The sequence below is a fragment of the Carassius auratus genome, unplaced genomic scaffold, assembly GCF_003368295.1.
Source record: "Carassius auratus strain Wakin unplaced genomic scaffold, ASM336829v1 scaf_tig00216849, whole genome shotgun sequence".
Taxonomy (NCBI): domain Eukaryota; kingdom Metazoa; phylum Chordata; class Actinopteri; order Cypriniformes; family Cyprinidae; genus Carassius; species Carassius auratus.
The window spans coordinates 284,660-304,791 of record NW_020528766.1 but is presented as its reverse complement, the minus strand read 5'-3'; positions in this window follow the sequence as shown (position 1 = coordinate 304,791).

Sequence of the window (20,132 nt, the reverse complement as noted above, 5' to 3'; positions counted from 1 at the left end):
AAAAAAAAATGTGTGACCAGAACAACTAATGACTTTGAACTCTTTTAGATCAGTAAGCTTTTTCAACATGAAGTGTCATTTTTATTTTTGTAAATCACTGTCATAAAGATCAGCAGCACATGCACAATTCACATATCAATATTTATTTAGCTCAGGTTTGTATTTCTGTATGGAACTGACTGATCATAGGTCTCATTCCTCTGAAGTATACATACCTAAGTTTTTGAGCAAAAAAAAAAAAAAAAAAACCTACAATAGACCAGTTCCAAAAATAAATATAAAACCTGTGCTCTTTGGAAGAAAACAGCCCATAAAAAGATTGAATCCTATATTTGGTAATAATATAGCATATCTTAATGTTTTGACTGGGAAACCCACAAGTGTAGCAATGGGAATCCTCAAAAAAGAACAAAAAATACCAAAAAAGTTTGGAAAGTTGCTATAATCTGTGTGAAGTCAGTATATTGTAATCCAATAATGCATATCAATATCAATAATTGTAGTAATAATAATTAAAATAATAATAATAATAATTAAATAAATACTCTAATCCATTCCAAATTGAGTGGAACACAAGACTTAATATTAAAAATATAAAATTACTTAATATTAAAAATATAGCTAAAAATCGGTTGTTTGCATTTTGGAGTTAATGTTTTGGCCAGAAACCAGGGAGAAAATGAGATGCTAGTGAAAATGCAAAAATAAATAAATAAATACATATTAAATACAAATTGGATATGGTTTATTTCCCATCTCTTCATTTTCAGGCGCACTACTTGCGTGCAGATTTTGTGTAATTTCCGGAAGTGGAAATGTATGATTTTGCAGATTTATATGGAAATGATATTCCTCCCACCCTGTAAATCTCACACTGACACAAATGATGCTTGCTTAAGGGAATCCTGCAGGAATGCTAAGAACACTGAAGCACACTGTGAGCTCAGATGATCAGCATCTGCTCTATTTCATTCTATTTTTCTTTGCTTTTACTTTACCATTTCTTTTTTCAGTTTTCCTTCACACTGTAAAAATCTGTTCTGTTATGTAACCCTTAAATGTGCTTTGTGTGGAAACTAAATTAATTTGTCAAAATATTAATGATAAATTAACCTTACTACATTCTGGTAGAATAAGCTTCTTAAGTGCATTTTAATTATTTTATGTTCATAAAACGACCTTTACACAATCATATCTTATTTTATTTAGCGTGCCTTTATGTAAATATCCATAAATGACTTTTGTGTATGAAATGTGCTTTATAAAAAAACTTGACTTGCTTAGGAAACATGGAGGAACTGTATGCATAATTTTGTCTGTTCTTGCAGATTTGGGGATATTTTATGGAGCTGTTTGTTGTGAAATCATTAGTGCTTGAGAACAGATAGAAGCTGTGTGTTAATCCAATAGTACCTTGAAAAGCAGCACAATCAGTGCATTTACATCCCAAACTGACCGTCAAACAAGAAGTGCAGTAGTTTGTGATCAAAATTGTTATCATTTGTTTTGCTTTTTCTTGTCATCAGAGCTTCAGGTGACAGCATAAGTGGAAGATGCATTGAAGACTGAAGAACGAAATCCAAAGAGCTATATTATTGTCCCATAAATTACAGCTTTATGGTCCTGTAATCAAATTCCACTCCAGTCTTGGCATTTCTAAATGAGGCTATATGACATCTTGCTGTGCATCATGAAGTCATTTAATGGTATTATCACTTAATTTAGATGGACATTTATCTAAACTGGTATGATATGAATGTTGTGCACTACATAATAAAAAAGCAATTTTTTTAAGTGCAAAATTTATCATTTTAGTTCAGCATGAAGTGCCAAAATAACTTAAATAATTGTTTTTCTCAGAATTGCGAGATATAATGTTTGACTTTTTATCTCACAATTCTGATTTTATTTTTATTTTATTTTTATTTTTTTATTGTGAGATATAAAATTACATTTGTGAGTTATAAGTCCAATTGTCAAAAATAGTCAGTTTGTATCTCGCTACTCTGACTATATACAGTAAGTCACGATTCCTTTATAAAGTACTATGGTAGCAATTCTGACTTTACTGCTAACAATTTATATCTTGCAAAGAATAAAGGCTTATAAAAAGTATTATATCTTTCAATTCAGACTTTATAACGCAACTGCAACCTTATATTATGCAATGCTGACTTTATAGATCAAAATTTCAAATTTACATCTTGCAATTCTGAGAAAACAAGGTCAGAATTATGAGTTTATAGCATACACTTCTGGGTGGGAGGTCAGAATTGTGAGATAAAAAGTCAAATTTTATTCAGTAGCGAAATCAGACTTCTCTGTCGAACTCTAGATAAAATAAATAAGTGATCCTACACTTCTCCTAAAGAAACACATTTGAGGTCTCATTCATGTCCGTAGCACAATTGCAATGCTGAAGTTTAATATTTCAGGTAAGAAGATTGTTCAGAATCCTAACCCTTAATACGAACAAAGTAATAGCGATGCTTGTCCTCTTTTTAGTGCTTCCAGCATGAAGAGGAATTCTGGGCAGCAATAGGAGAAATATGAGAGAAGGAAAAATGGTGGAGATTATTCACTGCCGGTGTGAGTGACTCTATTGAGCTTAGCTTTAGATCAAATAGACACACTCCATTAGGCCCACATGATGGTAGCTGTAAAACATTTCCATATGAAAAGGAAGGAAGGTCATTTCTCCTTTCCGCTGGGACAGTCACACACCTCTCGTGAAAGAGAAAGAACCAGAATATCTGCAGGCCGGGTTATATGAGCGGGCAATGACATAAACTCGTATACCTCACTCTTTTGATAGGCTACCGCACATAGATTATGCTATTTAAGAACGTTCCTTTATGCATCTATGAACAGGAGAGTCGAGAGAGTTTAGCTCTGCAAATATTCAACTATGATTCTCTTGTGGTTTGGTAAAACAGGCTAGTTACACAAGATACAAGCCACTAATTTAAAGTAGCTGAAGCAACATCAAGCTGCTCTTTTGAAAAAGTAGTAATCTACGACTAAAATAGCTAATTAAGTTCAGTTATTTGAAACGAGGGATAGTTCTATGAAATCAAAACATTCTATTCTGACCTTCTTTCTTCTCTGGAAAACAAAAAACTATATTTTGAAGAGCTGTTTTTGTGCATGAACAATACTGAAACAAAACTGGACCATGATTTTGATTCTTTGAGTATTTTTGTGTTTCACAGAATAAAGAAAGTCATACAGTTTTGCAATAGTGCCATCAAATGATTAATCTAAAATAAGTTTTGTTTACATAGTATGGGTGTGTGTACCATGTACATTTATTATGTATATGTAAATACACACCCATGCATGTATATATTTAAGAAAAAAAAATATGTTTATATATTAAATATGTTTATATATAATATAAGTTGAATATAAATGCAAATGCATGTAAATATTTTCAAAATATATAATGTATGTGTGTGTATTTATATATACATAATAAATATACACAGAAAACACACATATATTATGTAAATACAATTTTATTTTGAATGCAATTAATTGTTTGACAGCACTAGTTTGGAACAACGTGAGAAAGGAATGAAAAACAAAACATGTTAAAAAAAGATGCGAAAGAAGATGGGGATGAAGGGAAAAATGTGTTCGTCAAACGGTTCACAAAAAAATAAACATGACATTTCTGTCTACTCTAGGCATTTTTTTTCTTCTTCTTTCATTTTACTATTGACATGTATATAAAAATACACTTGTTATACAAATAATGTCATAAAAATATGAAGGAAAAAAAGCATGTTGCTGGAAAAGCTGTACTGCTTTACAAACATCTAAGTCTCTGAAAAATCTAGTTACATTGTTTTTTAGTTCATTTCTCCCCGGCACTACTTGATCAAAACTGATGAAAAGTGATTCAAGCCCTTGCGCTCTTTGCTTGTTGATCTTGTACTTGTGCACCTCCAAAAGGCCTCATATTTCAGATGTTATCTTGGAATATTGGTGTTAATAAGGTCATGTCTGCATAGCATAAAGCACATGCTCTTTTTTTTCTGTTGTTGTTGTTTTAATGCAGAGGACATATTAACTTTTCACAGCAGGATAATCCTGAGACCTTCCTCTCCATGTTAGTGGACTCTACAGGATTAAAGACGGAGAATAAAGACAAATGTTTTTCCACAAATACGGCTCTGGAAGATCCCGAGGTGTAATCTCGCTGTTCTCAGCACTGCACGTGGACCAGAGTGAGCGATCGCTCTCACTTAAGTCAAGATATCATTACTGGGTCATCCCTCTCTTTCTCCGTCCCATCAAGAGGGAGATTTTATCTCCTAATGTGACTCTCCCAATGAGGAAGGCACAGAGAGAAGACAGATATCAGTCAAAGAAGCCCCTGCCATTATCTGCTTCCACCATTTTTCTAACTTTTCTATGAGGTGGGCCTTTGAGGGTCATGCTTGCTTGATGGCGAGAACAAGCCTCATCGGTTTCTGCAGAAGCTCCAATATGAGATGTCGTTTGTTTCCTCATCTGAATATGTTGACTTGTTCACCAATGGATCCTCTGCAGTGAATGAAGAGTCCAAACAGCTGATTAAAACAACATGACTCCAGTTCATCAATTAACATCTTGTGAAGCAAAAAGCTGTGTGTTTGTGATAAACAAATGCATCAAGATGTTTTAAAATTCAAATTGTTGCTTGGACTGGAGTCATGTAAATATATCATTTAAATATATCATTTTTGCTTTGAAGATAAACAAAAATCTTATGGGTTTGAAACGATATGAGGGTCAGTAAAAAGTAAACTATTCACTTAAGTATGGTTATACAGTAGGCAATAATTTCAAGACGTTAAAGGGATAGTTCACCCAAAAATAAAGCAATAAGTCCCAAGAAGCCATGGTTTACAACAGCTAAGTTTTATAACAGCTAAGGGAGTCCGCTTCACGTCGTGGCTAACAACGCCCCCTAGCTGTTATAAATTCAGTGTAAACCACAGCTTCACAGGGCTTATTGCTTTTATAAAATGGCTATTCCAAGGTTTCACAGAATAAAACCGAGCAAATAAACTTAATTTATGATATTAATAAAAACAGTATTCTTCCTCAGAAACAGTTGTGGTTCCAACAAAGTGGTTGCCGAGCAACACACAGAAGTAAACAAAGGTGTATGTTTGTAGTGTAATTTACAACAGCTTCTAACGTGGCTCAACCAATCAGAATCAAGGTCCAGAACTATCTGTTTTATAATGAACATTCTGTCATTAATTACTCACACTCATGTTATTCCAAACCTGTAAGACCTCCATTCATCTTCGGAGCACAATTTAAGATATTTTGGATGGAAGTCGAGAGCTCTCTGACCTTCCCATAGACAACAAGGGTACTACCACGATAAGGGTCCAGAAGCATTGCAAGGAGATCAGTTAAATTATTCGTGTGACATCAGGGGTTCAACTGTAATTTTATGAAGCGACGAGAATGCTTTTTGTGCGCAAAAGAAAAAAAAATTTGTTCAGCAATTTGTCTCCTCTGCATCACCCTAGCTCTGTTTTGTACTATATCCAGCACGATGTTCTGTGTCAGTTGCACTGCACGTATACGTTTACTATGTTTTTTGCAAAAACAACGTATAGGTGTCCCACAGCTGACACAGAACAGCATATGCTGTTTATGTCAAGTGGATATTCTCCAAAATGCCGCTGGTGTGACGCAGAGGAGATTAATTGTTGATTAAAGTTGTTATTTTTGTTTTCTTCGCATACAAAAAGTATTCTCATAGCTTTGTAAAATTACGGTTGAACCTCTGATGTCACATGGATTACTTTACCGATGTCCTTGCTATGTTTCTGGACTTTGATCGTGGTAGTACCCTTGTTGTCTATGGAGGGTCAGAGCTCTTGGGATCCATCAAAAACATCTTAATTTGTCTTATGGGTTTGGAACGACATAAGGGTGAGTAATTAATGACAAGATGTTCATTTTGGGGTGAACTTTCCCTTTAATATTTACATGAAAGTAGAGTGGATTTTTCAGTATAAAAATGTTTGATTCCTTTGTTATTAGAAGGAATAATATATCAAAGGAAATATTGTTCTTGTCTCAGGCAGTGCAGTCAAATGTATTTTAGTTAAGCTGCTTTCATTTTCCCTGACAGACAGTGAGACGAATCCCATGGTCTCACCAGCCAATCCTTTTTTTTTGTTGTTGAATGAGCATTTTGAGCTTTCACGAACAAATGTTTTGTTATCCTGATGTTTCCCAGCACTGCAACATCCGAGGATGCTCTTAACGAAGGTCTTTGAGGATGCTCTGCTCTCATACCCAGCATGCATCCTTTTAAAAGCTCCACCAGGGGTTTGTGGGGACAATGCAAAGCTCCAAACATCTCTGAGCACTGAGCTTCAGAGAAGTGTTTGAAATGGCTGGTCTGGATGTGGCTTGGAGCCAGAAATGTCGAGATGTTCTGGCCTCTACTCAACTTCGTGTTGAAGCTGTGTTTATAAGCATTATTCTCTTTTTCTGACAGACTTCTTTGTGGAAAAAAACCCAAGAAACAATAGGACTGCATTCCGGTGGGTTTTCAAAAGCAGCCACACATTTAAAAAGTAATTTGTGTCTGTTTATGTTTACCATTATGGCGTGATAAACCATTAAAGCATAGTGGTTCTCTAGTGAAAATGATGTTCAATACCCCAGTTTGTTTTCAAAGCTTTCTGGGTTTCAGTGACCCGTCAGCTTTGCTCTTATCTTTACAGAAGCAGCCGCTTGGGATGAAAAAGCTCTGTTTTGTGTACATATATTGTTAATGCTGTCTATCATACTGTAAGCTGTGCTACCTAAGGATTGTAAAGTTACACACTGTGTTTCTCTTGATAGCTATGAGATGGCAATGTTTCATTATAATAATGATAATAATGGAGTGGTCTTGTTGCTGGATAAAGTTCCTCCTGACATAAATGGAAAATATTGCTAAATTAATCTTCTAATCTGTTTCATATAATCAACCTTTTCTTGCTCTATTAAAAGGACATTAGCGAAGTTTGCTGTTGGTTCTAAAAGAGCTTCAGTAAGTTGAAGCTCAGAATAAAACGGACAGATTTTTAGTGCGTCTTTCAGTGTTTCGTCCTCTTTCCTCTTTTAGAGGTTCTTATGTTCCCAGCACACTGAACTATTTTCTTCAAGTCTACATCACATTTACAATAGAAACCATTCAATAAATATGCACATCATAACATGACGCAGGTAGCAAAGATGCAGCATCAAATGCTATGCAATCTTAGAGGAATAGTTCACTCCCAAATTAAACAACTGGAAATAAAATAATGTAAAAGTTATAAATGCTATACTTGTATGCTGTGCTATGCTATGTGTTCTGAAGTCACATGAAAGCTTTATGAGTCATTTTTCACAAATCTGTCGTATACAGACATTTGGACTGTGTTTATGGTTCTTGACAAGGATGCTGTTGTGTGGAGAAGAGATACAAAAATTAAGAAAAATAACAGCAGGTTTAATAAATAGTGAAATTTTTTTTTTTCATTTTTAGGTGAACTATTCATTTAAAACTTTCAGTCTTGATTTCTGATTATTATCGCACACTGTGGTCAAAACAGAGTTTATCACATCATTAATTAGGGCCGTTTAATGCCTGTGCTGGAATCTAGTAGCTATTCATGAGCTGATGCAATGTGGGTTAAAATGTGGAGTAAAATATGTTGTATCCCTTGGCACCACGTGGTGGACATGATAATTGGGCAGCTTTGAAAGCCCATTTATGTCTGGAGACGTGAAAAGAATGAAGCTGATGTCGGGAAGATGTCAGGCATGTGTCTGGTGGTATTCAGGTAAACAAACTAATGGGCAGGAGTCCTGAAAGCTGGTTGAGAATCAGCTCTCGCCTCTGAGTTTGGAGAGATCAGATTGGTTTAGATTTCTGTGCATCTGTAGTAGTTCTAACAAATCCATTAGGGTGCATTTACTGGTTCGTGTGTGGTGATGTGAGTGCTTCTTGCAGATACCTCAGTCCTGCATCACGATTGTGTAAAGTAAACAGCCAAGTCAGTGTTGTCAGATCTCGTTAGAAAAACAAGCAAACATGTCTGTCAAAATAAGCCTTAATGAAAGAAACCAGGATCTGGAAAAGCGGCTGAAGCTGTGAGGATATCTGAAAAATGTTATTAGTGGTCTGTCATATTTTATTGAGCTATAGGGGCCTATCGCTAGCAAGCCCCAAAACACAGCTGTATTTTTTTATTTTATTTTATTTTTCTTCAGTGAACTCGAGAAACATTTGTCATGCATAAAGGTACATCTTATACAAATTGTGTGCTTTATTGCATGCCCTTTGAAACCAAACAATAATTTATCAATATTCATATTGAAGTATGGAACTATCAATTCCCCAAAAAAAACACAATAATTATTATTTGAATACAAAAAATAAATATGAATAATAATTCTATTTTTAATAAAAAATAAGTTATCCTTCGATCAAAGTAATCATAATGCATTGGTATTGCATCTGTTTGGTCACTAAAAAGATATCAAATTATTATTTATTTTGTTTATTTCTGTAAAAAGGTCTAAAAAGCTTTGGGACGATAACTTACTGACATGCACATATTGGAACTAAGAACTTTATTATGCTGGTTCTCTTTATGTCAAAGCTATTGCAGTTAGCAGCATATCACCACTGCCCAGTTTTACGATGCAATTAGTAGTTCTTTACCCCCGATGCTTCATTTATAATGGACTTTTGTACTAGCACCGAGCATTCTGGCTTAATTCCCCTGGCTATCAACGTACCCCAAAGATTTGCTTAATTAAATGTTTACTATAAATGACTGAGTCAATGGAAACCAATTAATTCTGTGCTCAACAACACTGTGTGTCCATATAGGAGTTTAAAATAGGAAGCGGTTTACATGCAGACTATGCCAAGGTTTCACGGTGAGTTTTTCAATCTTAATCATTTTCTAAAAGGGAGTGATTGTTTAAGACTGTAATATTTTATAAAGGCAATTTTAGGTCGTCTGTGAATATCATAGAATTTTTCCGATCTTAAATCAAGTCTTGTTTGTGAGAGATATTACATCTAGTAGTAAGGGCTATTGATTTCGTCCTTGCTCGTATCTGAATGTAGGACAGGGACATATGTGAGCTGCACCCTCAGGACAGTCATTAGTAAAAGGACTGACTGATAGAGGCAAACTACTGGAATGCCTTTTCTTGTCGCACCGCATGCTATAACCAGGAGCATTTTTTTTTTCTACCATAACTCTCTCCCTTCAGATTATTACAAATCCACCTGCCATCCGTTGGTTTAAGAAAAATTGATATGGGCCAAAACTAGATTTTAAAGCATCTTGAATACGAGAACACTTTAAAGTAAAATCATTGTCTTAATGCTTCACTGCTATTTTAGTTGACAGAAATATGTATTTGTGTAAATTTATATGATACTGAGTTATGTTTAAACCAGCAAACCAGGTTAATTTGCTTAAAGATATTTTAAGGTTAATTTGCTTTAAGAAATAATGTGCATTTCAATAAAGCATCTACATTTTATTCATGTTTAAGATATTTCTATTGCATTCAGCCATGCAATTGGTTTAATCACAACTTCTGTTATCAATGTAAACATTATACCAACAAACTAGAGTTTAAAAAGATATCATATGTCTCATAACTTTATATGGCAGAAGAAAATACTGGATGTCCAAAAAACTGTTGTTATATTTCAAAACCAGTGTTTTTGTTTTTTGTTTTCTCAGCCAGAGAGAGAACTATGAGCATGAATTTAAAATAGAAAATTGAATCATGACAGTTTTTCCTGCCTCTACGACTTCACTGCATTTTTATCACAATATCTCAAAACACGCTGCTTTATAATTTACCTTGTTGTTTCCATTTTTCACCTGTTACGCCATCAGACAAAGTCAGCCTTTCTGGAGGACTGCTACAGGACACATATTTAAAGTAATGTACCAAGCTGCTGCAGAGTTTGCCAAGAATAGCCAACTGTTACTGAAGTCAGCAGCGTACAGCATTTTTCAAATTGCATTATGATTATTGTGCACACAGTTTTAGGTAGTTTTAGATGAAGTTTAGCGAGTGGCACCACAGGATGTTGTCAGCGGTCAGACTCCCATCTAGTATCCAAGTAAATCTCTTTCCATGAAGTGAAAGAGTCATGCTGCAGGACTGAATACTTAACCTGGAAGCAGTTCTACAAAAGCATTATAAATGTTATTTTTAATAGAGTTAAATCTCTCCCTCTTCAATTTACAACATGTGAAAACTGTGTTTGTAAGTTATTTTAAAATTAAAAATAAAATTAAAACAACAACAACCGAAACATTGCAGTGACCATGCAAAGATGGCGTAAACCTATGGATTTAGTTTCTGCCACTGAATAAAAAATAAAAAAGGTAACTGCGACTTTTTATCTCACAATTTTTACGGTTGTTTTTTTTTACTTTAACTCGCTTTTAAATCACGCAGTGCTAACTTTATAACTCACAATTACGTGTTAACATCACACAATGTTGAGAAAAAATCTAGAATTGCGAGATATAAACTCGCAATTGTGAGAAAAAAGTTCGAATTGTGAGTTTTTATCTTGCAATTGTGTCTATACTGTATACCGCAACCTTTTTTTATTTTTTTATTCAGTGGCGGAAACGGGCTTTCATATAAACCTCATATTTTGGGCTTGCTTCAAGTAAATAATTGAAATCACATGGGTTCAGCTAACAAAAAAACCTTTGCTAATGATGAGGTTTAAATCTAAGTCTAACTTTGGTCACACTCAGTTTTAATGTTATGTTTCATAGGGAACAGCCATGCAAATGTGAAATACTTGCTCATTTGCAAACGTCTCTGGAATATGCAACAACCGAAAGCCACAGAATTGCTAATAAATGTTATCTTGGCGCTTCCCATAATTCTCACTCATTGTGTTCTGTCACTGGGTTTTAATAGAGCACCATTTGCTAGTCTCTCTCCAGTGTTTCACTCCCAGGAGTAAATATCCATTGATTTAATAGGCACTGGGAATCATTAGAGCTCTATTGCTACACCATTCACTGTGCATGATGGAGCACTCGCCTACCTGTAAATAAAGGTTAGACAGGTGAACGCAGAATTGGGCACTGCCTATATCTCAAAGCTGAGGAAAGTTTAATAAATGTGCAGTTTCTGTTAGCAGAACCTTTGCACTTAGAGGGTCGACAATACACCAATTAAACAGCACTGGCTGAGAAACAGTCTGTTGAGTTTTGAGAGATGATTGTTTGGTGCCAACGAGCTCTTGGCCCTCGCTGCCTCTGCTCTGCGGGCATATTGAAGTGTGCTCCATCACGACAGGAGATGCATATTAAACCAAACACAAAAAACGACTGAACTGGATCAAGCACAGCAGTATGCCACAGGCTGGATCTCACGGGGGAATGACTTGCTAATCTTCTCCAAATAGAGATGTTGCTCTGGGATATGATGGGATGATGCACAGGTACAAAGTATGACGTTTTAAAAGCTCAAAGTATAATAGGGGATAATTATCTTTGGTAAAACACTTATAAATTATATTCTTTTACAGCTCAAAAAGATGAATTGTATGAGGAACAAGTGTGGAGTAAGTGACTGAATAAATATTAAAGCTGTCAATCAATTAATGCTTTGTGAGTTTAATCTGATATCTGTGTCCTCCATCAGCATGGAATGCATTGTTTTGAATTCAGAGAAATTCAAAAAAGTTTTGCAGGGAGCAAGAAGTGAATAAGTTTGGAGACAGCATGTCAGAAGAAAGCTGATCACAAAACAAAGCCTCCACAGATGTGTTCATGATGGCTCAAACTTGACTACACCAGCTTATATAACACAATGTTTTTTTGTTTTATATATATATATATATATATATATATATATATATGCTTTTTGGTTTTTTGAGTGTACAAAATATTTTGTACTTCTTGAAAGTTTTGCGAAGGGCATAAAAACTATGTAACTAAGCATGAAATCGAAAGTGATTAGAACACATTTCCACTGCATAATTCAGTCAGTGTTGTTAGAAGGAAACCTTCTTTTTCCACGCTGTCCTTCATCGTAATGTATTTGTGATTCTTGAAATTTTCAACTCTGGTTAGAATTAAGACTCGAATATAAAACATTGTTTCAGGAGCCTCTAAAAATCCACTCTAAACTCACTTCACGGATCAATATTCACAAATGATAGATTAAATGAACTTGACTCTCCTGCTTCCTTCGGAAATACATCAAATAATTACACATATGTGAAATGGGTTGCCATAGTCATTCTATGTTGACTTTACACTAGATGTAACAAGCTGCATCAACTCTTATTAGGCCCTTTTTACGCTGTACAATGAAGGTAGTTTATCTGGCTAGCCAGGTAAAATGGCTCAGAGATCAGATCTGGGATGCATTTCCCAAAAGCATATTTGCTAACTAAGTTAGCAACTTTGTTGGTTGCAATACAATTTCCCACTGACAACCAACTAAGTTGCTAACAGGTTAGCAACCATGCTTTTGGGAAACGCACCCCGGTTGAGAGATCTCAAACCGAAATTTGACCAATCAGCTTTAAGCAAATATTGGACACAGTAAAGTCACTTCCACAGTTTATCTTGCTCCAAATTAAAGGGCACTACATAGTAAAAATAAATAAACAAATAAAATCATCTGGCCTTTTAATGATGATTATTTACTATTGTTATTTTATTTAATTATTTTATATATATATATATATATATTTCCCTTAATCCACAAGCCATTTTAGTTTAATAATAATTATTAAGCTTTCGTTTTAAACGAATAAAAAATATATGAAGATAATACGCAATATAAATAAGCTTCAGAATCAATATCTTTAAACATTAATACATATGAGCTTCGATTTTTGAGTTGCTTTATAAATATTTTCAATGATAAACTTCACATCTTTTATTTGCACTGATATGGCAAGAACTTTTTTTTAAAGGGATAGTTCATCCAAAAATGAAAAGTCTGTCATTAATTACTCACCCTCATGTCATTCCAAACCTATAAGACCTACACACAAATGAAGATATTTTTGATGAATTCTGAAAGCTCTCTGACCTTCCAATAGACCGCAAGGATCCTAACACGATCAAGGTCCAGAAACAGGGTAAGGACATCGTTAAAATAATCCATGTGACATCAGTGGGTCAGTCGAAATTTTTATGAAGCTACGAGAATACGTTTTGTGCACAAAGAAAAGAAAAATAACGACTATTCAACGATTCGTCTTTTCATTGTCACCATGGCGCGATTTTGGAGAGTATCACATATGTAAACAACATATGCAAAGTATGTACGCAGATACATTGTTTACATTCAGATTAAAGCTTTGGCAACGTAAACAATGGATCCAATACGCTCTGCCTACTGACCTAATTCTTAAAAATTAAGAATATTATTATAAACAAGGCCCTAGTATTATAAAGTGTTACCTTTCTATCTTTGTGCAAGGATATAAGCTGTGAGCTTTCTCTCTTCAGCAATAAATCACAGAGAACTTTAAATTAATTAACTACCGAGATGATTAATTACGAGGGGCTTATTAGATTAGTGTTAGGAGTGGTGGGTCTGACATTTCCAGAGACTGAAACATCGCTGTAACAAGTTCATATATTAACAATTTTTGACTGAGCCAGGCAAACACAAACCATTCACCTTGGAATTACAGCAGTTTTCCCGGGAAAGAGGTCCTATGTTATAATTACCAATCAGACATGCTGTTAGCACGGCATCAACGCCAGTTGGGTAATTCAAGAGTAGACCATTTTGCAAGGCGACCTCATGGCGAGTATTTAATGTTGTTAGCATTTCTATCACTTTGTGCGTTTGATTTCCTCTTGCAGGTAGTTTTTGAAGGCAAAGGAAGACCCCATGATCCTGTCAACTTTCATTTAGGAGCCAGTGACAACAGCCTTACTGCATTAAATCACTCTGTCGCATGGTATTACTGGGCGAAAGCTAGCTGAGCTTGTGACTGAGTAAGCCTGCTGATAAAATCACTCTCTGCTGTTGCACTGGGGTCTGCAGGCTCCAGATAGGGGCTCAGACACCCGGTGCAATCCAAGTATGGCAGGAAGTAACAATTAATTGCTGGGGTTAAAGTTTGTCAGCAGCACCACAGCGTTAATGTAAGCTGATGTAAGCCTCGTTATTACTATGGTTTTCAGCTTGATGCGAGCTGTGTGGTTTCACTCTTTTCCTGCAAGCCTATTTCTGGCTTTTCCTTATCATTCAGCATTAACATGTTTAATCAACAAGCCCCGGAGAACAAATGATAAGGCTAAATGAATGGAAGTCAGCGAAGCACTGCGATCCAAATAGATCTCTCTGGTTCATTTATTCTGAAAATGAATAGCAGTATCAAAGAGTAATAAACTGCTGTGTCAGAATATTTGTGTGTTGTAATTTTAATAACTCAAAGGAAACAGACTCCCAAGTGACAACTTGATAGCCTCACAAAACGTTTAAATGAGTCTGTTAATAAAGACTTAAAGGATAAGAATAAAGAGTTATTTGTGGTATAATGTATTTTTTGAGCTCTGTAACTCATATGTGCCTGTGTTGTAACTTAAGTATACATGTTTCCATAGACTTTCTGAAATGTGCTCTGGTCAAGCTCTAATCATTAAAACTTACATGCATAGAGCTATGTAAGGAAAAAAAGAAGGAGCTAAAATTAAGCACAAATTTCACCCTTGCCAACCCTGACTGCTGCTGTTATTTCTTTATCACTCTGACCTCTGTAAATCACATCAATAGACTCAGTTGGATAAAGTTTGCTGTTCTTCTTACCATCAGACAGCAGATTAATTACTATGATAGAGTCTTTACCTGCTGCGTCAGTTTAATGTTGTTTATGATAAGCCAGAGGACACTTTCCAAATGCCAGGTGTCCTAAAATGCATCCGACAGCCTCAGGAGTACAAAAGTCATAACATGTTCTCCGGCTTCAGGCATTTTATGGAGTTCATGCTTATGATAACTACATTGTGACGATGAAGGAAATTGCAGTCATAAGTTTGGACATAGTTCAACTCAATTTTAACAAAAGAGAAGGTGTCCTAAATCATGTTCAGACAGAGTAGTCAGTCTCCAGAATGCCCAAGGCCACACGAAGCATCCAGACAGTGAGAAAACTCGGTCATCTGAAAATCAGAAATGTTAGACATGCTGTCCTCAACAGTGCACTTAAATTGGAGGTATTATTATGGTTTTTGAAAGCTTTTACCTTATAAATGTATGAATGGAGGACGAGTTTCCTGAAGGAATAGTTCCACCAAAAATTCTGCAATACTTTACTCAACCTCTTATTATTCATCATCAACATTATAGCTGTATAAAAGTATTTGAGGAAGATAGAAAGCTACACAGAAAAAAGGTAAAGTTAAGTAAGTAATGACAGAATTCTCCTTTCTGAGAGATTTATTCCCTTATAATTAAATTAGCATGGCATTCTTGCATTATTGCATCAAAGTTCAAAGTATATCAGAGTTTCTTTGGCTCTGCAGGGAAACCCCAAAGGACAAACCTAATCACAAATATATGTTACAGCTCTTGTTCCTGTGTAAAACACAGATCTGTCCATCAGTGCTGGGGTTTGCAGTGTTTACACGAAGATAATAACACCCTTCAGTAGGGCGGATTTGAGGTCATTCCGACCTATCAGCCTCGTTTTTTCCATGTATTTCCGACACGCTTGGCTGGAAATACAAACAATTAAGCTTATAAAAGTGCTCAACCTAAACTCAAACAAGTTCCTAATTAACTGTTTTGGGAGGTCAGCAATTATTGTTGTTCAGTTTACATCCCGAGCATCGGTGCATTCGGAAGGAGCTCCAGTCAGGTTTGTGTTGAGTCGGCTGGTTTACAGCCCTGGAAAGGGCACAGGGGGGATGAGAGCGGAGCATCGGCATTTGTTATGCCTTAAATAATTCAACAACACAATTCCAAGGCTTTTTGTCATCAGTAATTTCTCATACAGTCTATTGTGACAGAACAATTTTGTATACATGTCACATGCATCATTATAGAGAACAGAACAATGTTACAAACTCCCTCAATCTTTTTTTTTTTTTTTTTTTTTTTTTTTTTACAGAATATATTTTAATGTAATGTAATAAATAATGGGATTTTTGTGTAATTATAAAGTGAATAATAAATATAAATGTATGTATTTACATACATACATACATACATGTATATACTGTATAGTTGTCATTAATTTTTTAATAATAAAGCATGTTTCATTATTTTATTATTGTATATATTATTGTTGTGATTACTAACAGTAATAATTTTAATAGTTATTATTTTATTATTATAAATGTATATATTCAGTATAAATTAACCTTTCATTACTAGTGATGGTGATTTAGTAATAAAGCATGTTTTTCTTAATTATTACTACCATCAGTTTATAATACACGGCTATATTTTACATTATAATACATCTATATATTTTATATAAATGAATATATATATATATATATATATATATATATATATATATATATATATATATATATATATATATATATATATATATAAACACACTCACTGTAAAAAATTAATCTGTAAAATAACTGAACAAGTATTGGCAGATCATTACACACAGCATTATCCATTAATTTTATTAATATTACACACATTTCTGTTAACTCTAAAACACAATGCAATGAAGTGTAAAATTCAAAATACTGGTAAAAAATATGGAAATTCCTTCAAATTATACAATATATTGTGCCCTATTTTTATATATATTTATATATATTTATAAATATATATTTATATATATAAAAATTATATTCCGGTCAATATCCGATTATGCAATAAAAACTGTGCAAGCTAAAACACACGTGCATACCTCCTCAATTAAAACGCACCTTAAGGTGTGTTTTGCACTGGGACATAAGCCCTTACTAGCCACAAAGTAAGTCAAGCACGAAATTCAAGGTAAACCAATTCCCAGGGAGCTGATTTACAATGATATTGGTGCGCTGTAAAAGTTCAGTAAATAAAACCTTAAAGGAACACCCCACTTTTTTTGAAAATAGGCTCATTTTCAACTCCCCTAGAGTTAAACAGCTTATAGACTATTTTCAGGCACTGCGTATATCACTGCATCTGCTGCACTCGTGGCACGGCAACAAAGTTCTTTGATTATTACGCCGAAATGCATATTTGAGCAAGATGCTAACGATCTAATCAGATTCAATAATCTATGCTAAGCTAAAAGTGCTACCGCCAGACCTGGAGACTGGCTGAATGGATTCAAAAATGGTAAAACTCAACTGTTTAACTCTAGGGGAGTGAGTTTTAACTCTAGAGTTAAAAAAGTGGATTGTTCCTTTAAGCACAAGCCAGACAAATAAGCATTTGTATTTTTGCTGCATGTCATTACTGTAATCCGCTGTTATGACATCTAAGTGTCTGATCATCCCAGCTCAATAATGTTCTGCTTTAATTTGAAGGTGATGTCATGTGCCTGTTATTGTTGTTCTTGCTGTGACGAATCATCGCTTGCTTTCTCTCCCCCGCCGTGTAAAGAGCCATCACATCAACACAACACAACCTAATCACAAACATCAATCTCTTCTTGCGCCTCCTGAACACTAGTAAGACCTCTCGACCAAACATAATACAAAAGCATTGTTCCAAAACATAGAGAGAGCTGCTGATGGCTAAGATGCAGTCTTGGAAGACGGCTCCCTGTGTAGGCAGCAGAAAGTACAGTTCAATTGTTTATTCAGCTGAGTTTCCAAAGTTTAAAAGGCCTGTTCTCATTACTCCCATGACTCAGTCTGATCTGTGTATAAATAGTTCAGTGAAAAAAAAGTGCTATTAATTTTTCATGAACATGGAAAAGTAGGGCTGAATATCAATAGAACTAATGAAATCAGAGTAAAGGGGTAGAAGATAAAATGAGGGACGGTCACTGGAGAGAGAAGAAAATGATGGAGCAACACACTTATCGCCACAGCAGTACATGATACTTGTCTTCTGGTGGAAAAACGTTACTGTGATTACATTTTTTTAATTCTAAAAAGGAGCAGTGCAACCAAAAAAGAACATTTAATGATCCTCGGGCCATACAAGATGTGGTTTGTTTCTTCATCACAACAGATTTGGTGAAATTATGCATTGCAACGCTTGCTCACCAATGAATGCTCTGCAGTGAATGGGTGCCGTCAGAATGAGAGTCCAAACAGCTGATAAAAACATCACAATAATCTACAAGCAATCCACACCACTCCAGTACATCAGTTAACATCTTGTTATGTGAAACATTACTTGTTTGTAATATACAAATCCATCACCAGCACATATTTATCTTCAAACTGTTGCTTCAGGCTAGAATAAAAGTCCTATTACCATAATATTTCTCTATCCATAAGTTAGTTTATTATAGGTTTAAAACAAATGAGCTAAGCCACCTAAGGTCACCAAGGACTCTAAATTAATATATATATATATATATATATATATATATATATATATATATATATATATATATATATATATATATATATATATATATATATATATATATATATAAATTTCTAACTTATTATTTGTGGTACGTGCAGAATTAAATCTTATGATTGAGCATCAGATTTTATGAAAAACATGAATAACAGACATAATGTTCAAAGATATCCAATGACAATCGTAACTAGACTTTATGAGCACTTAAAAGAAACACATCCCAGCTAATGTGTATTCAGAATTATGAGAAATAGTTTTCACGCAGTATAAGTGGTGCAATTTACATTACATCTGTGGTCAGCTCATAAAGGCTAAATAATTAAGGTGAGTGAGATGAAGGCCTGTTTTTTTTCCTCTTTCTATGTGGCCAGCTTATTCAGTGTGATTTCTGAACTAATTTAATTTAGTTTATTACATTTAAAAGCTTGTGCTGCTCCCCACATCACTAGCAGAGGCTTTCATTTTCAAAGTGTCTGTTTCATTAAAGCACATAGAAACACTCCCTTATATAACATAATATAATAGCATTTCCTATTTTCTGTTTCCCCCCTGTCATCTAGTAGCCAACACTCACATTGTTCACTGTACAAATGTAACTAAAATGTGCCTATAATCTAGTTAAATTAATTAATATTGAGCCTAATGTTAATATTGAGGTGAACTGTATAGCTAGACAAATATACAAAATTACCAATGTGAATATATATATATATATATATATATATATATATATATATATATATATTTTTTTTTTTTTTTTTTTTTTTTTTTTTTTGGGGGGGGGGGAGTGACTTGCTCACTGAGACTAATTTTTTTTATCAAAAATACAGTAAAAATTATAATATTATGAAAAATTATTACAATTTGAAACACCTGTTATCTATCTTATCTATTTGAATATATTTTAACATGTAATTTATTCCTGTGATGCAAAGTCTTCAGTCTTCCAGTCTTCAGTGACATGATCCTTCAGAAAAAAATGTATATGCTCATATATTATAATATACATTTATAATAATTGTATTATTATTATTGTTATTATATGTATTTTATATTTTTGTTTGTTGGAGAATATGAAGTGCCAGGAACAATCTTCAGAAATAAATGTTAGGTTTGTGTCATTTTCTATAGGACTTGATTATATTTCTGCCTTTGCTGCACAGATGATGTGAACAATAAGCTATGTTAAGTAACCACAATAAAATGCTCAGCCTGCCTCTTATCTACAGACAAGCAGCACTGCATATGTTAGACACTGTAGTAAATCAGGCTGCTGAAAGCCAAATCAGACCCTTACATTACTGTTGATGCCTATACGGCCGCCGGGGCAGACGCATTATACACATTACTGTTTATACAGTGCTGGATGTGATGAAGAGTGTGTAGCTGCATTTAAAAGCTGCTGGCTTTAGTTAGAGTCTATAAAAAAAGGGGGAAAAAAGTCAATTTATATTTAAAGACTGCCATCTGCTGGTCATTAAAGCTTTCTGGATTACAGTAAATAAACTTGGCCTACTAAATTAGGGTGCTAATGTACAACCACCTTATTTACTGAATTTTGTGATTGCTTTTGGGGGCAATTAACCTCACTGGAC